Source organism: Lathyrus oleraceus, chromosome 2 (assembly GCF_024323335.1).
Source record: "Lathyrus oleraceus cultivar Zhongwan6 chromosome 2, CAAS_Psat_ZW6_1.0, whole genome shotgun sequence".
In the NCBI taxonomy this organism is placed as follows: domain Eukaryota; kingdom Viridiplantae; phylum Streptophyta; class Magnoliopsida; order Fabales; family Fabaceae; genus Lathyrus; species Lathyrus oleraceus.
The window spans coordinates 380,328,625-380,333,850 of NC_066580.1; the positions used below are offsets into that span (position 1 = coordinate 380,328,625).

The 5,226-nt window shown below is 38.2% G+C and overlaps 1 non-coding gene across 1 annotated transcript; it reads right to left on the reverse strand.

Moving 5' to 3' along the window:
* Window positions 1-3,115: 3,115 nt before the first annotated feature.
* Window positions 3,116-3,222, reverse strand: LOC127125074 (small nucleolar RNA R71). Its single transcript, XR_007804538.1, has one exon. It is a non-coding gene; the product is annotated as a small nucleolar RNA R71 (small nucleolar RNA).
* Between the last annotated feature and the right edge of the window lie 2,004 nt (window positions 3,223-5,226).

The window sequence follows — 5,226 nt, forward strand, 5'->3', positions numbered from 1 at the left end:
CTTTTTATTTTGACCAATGAGTTAATGATTTGTGGTTAGCCTTGACATATGAGAGGCTTAACCTTCTTTAATCCAAATCAAATTCAACCTGATCAAAGATCAAGTGAATTGCTTTGTGTCCAAGATAGGTTGCTTCTTGATCAAGCAAAAAACCTAAAATCCATACAAGGTCTTTCTTCTTTTCTTTTGACATGGCAAGTTGTAGGAGCTTGGCTTACTAGTCATGATCTCTAACTTGTGTTTATTTGCCTATAGTTTTATTGATCGGCCTCAGATAGGTGTGACTACTACATTAGTCCACTTACGATTGCTTAACATAGCGCTAAATTGCCTTATGGCACACTAACACTAACTACTAATTACTAACTTTTAATTCTTGCAATTTACTTTAATGCAATTTAATTTCTTGCTCATTTATTCATATTGCCTTTTCCTTTTGCTCACTTGAGCTCATGTTTATGTTTATTCCCTTTACCTTTGCTCACTTGAGCACATTATTGTGTAAATATATTGTTGCCTTGTGCTTGTTTTGTTTTTGTTTGTGTGAACCCAATGCAAAAAGGAGAAAGGACTTAAAATTAGGACCTTACCTATACTTAATGGAGTTCAAGAGCAACTAGGCCTCATGCCTTTAGAATGCTAATTTGGTTGAAGAGCAACTAGGCCTCATGCCTTTAGAATGCTTAACCTTGAAAGTTGACTTCAAAGGACCTCTAATTCTAAACTCATTCTTTGTCCATTCCTCTTATTGCATTGTGAACTTTTTTATTGTTTGTTTATGTGTGATAAGGATTCCAAACTTGATATAATAAGAAGGACCATTGTCATGGATAGCCAAGTTAAGAAAGACAAGTCAAATGGAGATCCTAGGAGCTTGATTGAATATTTGTTTGATTGCTTGAGTTATTTGCTAAGTGATCACACTAAAATTTACGTATTTTCGACTCCGATTTCGCATGCATTCTAGTTGTTTTATTATCATTTTATTGTGTTATTGCTATGTTTTTCTTTGTTTACAGGTTTTTACTTTAATCGGAGCCCCAATCGAAAAAAGGAGTGAAAAAGGTCTAAAAACCCTAAAATTCAGCATTTTGTGCTTATGGCCTACCCCATGGCGGGCGCCACAGACCAAGCCATGACGTGTCCCAGTCCAACTTCCTCAACTCTCACGTTTCCCCATTACATCCACTAAGGCGCCCCACTTTGTGCTTGTGGCGGGCGCCATAGCCTTGTGGTGGGCGCCAGAAGAAGGAAACGGTTTCCTCTATTTTCAAGTTGAAGGGCATCCAAGTCAATTCCACTTTTTTTATTTGCTTATAAATAGAAACGCAAATTCATTTTTACAATCATCCAAACTTAGAGAAGAGGCAAACTCAGAAGCAACTTTGTTTCACTTAGGCATATATTCAGTACTTTATAGTGGTAATCGCTTCGCATTGGAGTGTTACCACAATTGTGTTATCAAGTCTGTGATAGAGTCTGTAATCGAGTTTGGAGCACTTTGGAAGGAAGTTAATCCTGCCGCCATTTTCTTTTCCGCATTGCAAATTTACTCAGCCCTCCGATTGGAGTAGGTTTCTATTACTCGCCTTTACTTTATTTATTTCCCGCACTCGCTTTTACTTTATTTATTTCCCGCACTCGCTTTTACTTTATTTATTTCTCGCACTCGCTTTACTTTATTTATTTCCTCGCACTCGCTTTACTTTTATTTACTTTCCGCACTCGCACTACTTTTATTTATTTTAATGCACTTTTACTTTACCATGTCTAACTAAATTTATAAGGTTAGAATGTAAGGATCGTAATTGAACCAGTAATCCGTACAATTGTTTGTAGAAACACTTAAAGGCTATTTTAACTTTCAACTTAAGTTTTCCCGCACTTCAATTCCATTGGGTAAGATCGAAAGCCGTCCAACGTCTTTATAAACTTAATTGTTTTTAACTATTTCAAAAACAGCGAAAGCGCTTTGTCTAGTTCATTAGGAGTTTTTAACATTAAGAAGAAAAGAGATTTTAAAACTATTTTCGGACGCGTTTATAAGTTTAGAGTCTGGTTCGTGAGAACCTCTTTTGGTTAAGAAATCCAGGTTATAATACTTTTCAACTTAGTCAAGATACTATATTTCTTAAAAATAAGTTTACTAGTCTAGCGCAATGCGCGCCTTTTTATAAGTGACAATAAGAGGGTTTGATTAGGGAGTACAACTCGGTTCTAAATACACGAAAGCGACAGTTCCTCTTAAATTAGTTCTTTTCAAAGTAGGAAACATTGCCCATAAGTAATTCTATTAGCAAGTACTATGGACTATCAATTGATTACGTGAATTACATTCGACCCTGTCTTTATTAATTAATCTTTATTTCAAACTTTACTTTTCAATTGCACACTACAAAAACACCTGTTTTGACTGCCTTTGATAAACACCATAACAACAGATAACGATAGCTTGACACTTGGTCTCTGTGGATACGATAATCTTTTATATTACTCTGACGCGTTCGTATACTTGCGAACACCGCATCAAGTTATTGACCGCATCAAGTTTTTGGCGCCGTTGCCGGGGACCAATTTCGTCAAATTTCATTTTTCCTGTTGTTATATCGTTTAGACTTAGGTTATTTCCCGCCGGTCAATGCGAAGAACTCGCAGCACCGGAAGTTTAAGCTTAGTATACCCTCTGGCGGAACCTGAACATTACGCTCGCGCACGTTCATTCTTTCATAAAATTAAAAGAGCTATGGCCGAAGATCAAAACCAAAGACCTCTTAAGGACTTCGCTCAACCATCTAACGGAGAACCTAGTTCTAGTATAGTAAACCCAATCATCCCAGCCAATAATTTTGAACTTAAACCATCCCTGTTATAACTAGTGCAACAAAGACAATTCGCGGGTCTCGCTACCGAGAACCCTAACCAACATTTAAAGATATTTCTTCAATTAGCAGATACTTTTAAAACCAATTAGACAATACTTTTAAGATTATTTCCTTTTTCCCTAAGAGATAAAGCTCTATCATGGTTAGATTCCCTTCCACCCAATTCCATTACGACTTGGGATAACCTTAGAAGAGTTTTTCTTGCTAGATATTTTCCCCCGAGTAAGACTGTCGTTCTTCGAAACCATATAACTAGATTTACCCAAAACCAAGGAGAATCGTTGTTCGAAGCTTGGGAGAGATATAAAGAGTTGTTACGAGCATGCCCACATCATGGTTTAGAAAATTGGTTAATCATTCAAACCTTCTATAATGGGCTTCATTACAACACAAAGATGACCATCGACGCTGCCGCAGGTGGTGCTCTGATGAACAAACCTTATCCTGAAGCTATTGCCCTCATCGAAGATATGGCCCAAAACCATCAATCATGGGGAGTCGAACGAGTGACAGTAGAGAAGAAGGAAGCCCAAGGAGGAGTGCATGAACTAAGCTCTATAGACATGATACAGGCTAAAATGGACGCATTAGCCCTTAAGGTCGAGCATATGTGCATAAACCCGAATATTGTAGCCGCAGTTTCGTCGGATTGTGAGATATGTGGAACCCAAGGACACCAATCCGCAGAATGCAGTCTATTGAACGAAACCCACTCCGAGCAAGTGAACTACACCCAAGGGAACCCATATTCGAATACCTATAACCCTGGATAGAGGAATCACCCTAACTTCTCCTATAAAAACAATAACCCTATTCAAAATAATGCACCTCTGAGACCTAGTTATCAAGCCCCTAGATCAAATCAACCTATGCAACCTATACCACCAAAGCCGAGCCTTGAGAAAATTATGGAAAATCTTATCACCGCTCAAACCCAACAAAACAAGGAGTTCATGAATCAAAACATTCATGTTAACGAATTGATTACTCAGTTAGGAACCAAGGTTGACCAAATAGTTACTCATACCAAGATGCTTGAAACCCAGATCTCTCAGGTAGCTTTAAACCAAGCCCCTCAGACTACACCTAGAGGACAATTCCCTGGACAACCTCAACAAAATCCGAGAGGACAAGCCAATGCCATTACCCTACGAACTGGGAACGCTTATGACGAGCCACCAAACCCAAGATTGAGTGAACCCGAAACTTCTAAGGAATGTACCAAACCCCCAGACGAAGTAAAGGAACCAGAGGAATCTGAAAACCAGGAAGGTCGAGATAAAGGAGAAGAACCTAAAGATAAAATTTACGTACCACCCCCGCCATATAAACCACCTATACCATATCCCCAAAGACTCAAACAAACCCAGATCAATAAACAGTATCAAAAAATTATTAAAGTTATAGAAAAACTTCATGTAGAAATCCCTTTCACAGAAGCCATCACCCAAATACCTTCGTAAGCAAAGTTTCTCAAAGACATCCTTACCAACAAACGTAGACTTGACGATCCGAAGCCTTTGGAATGTAATGCTATTTCCGAGGACAAATTAGCAAAGAAAGATAAATATCCTGGAAATTTCTCCATTCCTTGACTTTTGGGTAATCATGTCATCGAAAAAGCTTTTCTAGACTTAGGAGCTAGTGTGAGCTTAATGCCTCTAGCAGTTTGTGAGAGATTAAACTTAGGAGAATTACAACCCACTAAGATGTCACTTCAGTTAGCCGATAGATCTGTCAAATATCCGATAGGCATTTTAGAAGATGTCCCTGTTAGAATAGGTCAACTATTTATCCCTACTGATTTTGTCGTCAAGGACATCAAAGAGGACAGTGATATACCAATTCTTCTAGGTAGACCATTCTTATCGACTGCAGGAGCCATAATAGATGTCAAGAAAGGAAAGTTGACATTTGAGGTAGGTGACGAGAAAATAGAATTTATACTTTCGAAATTTGTTATGGCACCTGTGATGGGAGACTCGTGTTATGCCTTAGATATCATTGATGAATGTGTTAGAGAATTAGAACAAAAACAAATTATAGAAATTATTAAGTTACCATCAACCCCCATAAAGGAAGATGATGACTTTAAAGAACCTTACATCGATGATAACCTTTACGAATGTTTATCCCTTACTCCAAATCCTATGCCATGCCCTAAGAAACCAACCTTAGAAGTTAAGGAACTTCCTAAGAACCTGAGATATGAGTTCCTCGATGAAAAGATGAACCGCCCAGTTATAGTCAGTGCTACCTTGAGGCAAGAGGAGACGAACCAACTTTTAGACGTTTTACGAAGACATCCCTCGGCGTTAGGATATAATATCTCTGACCTGAAAGG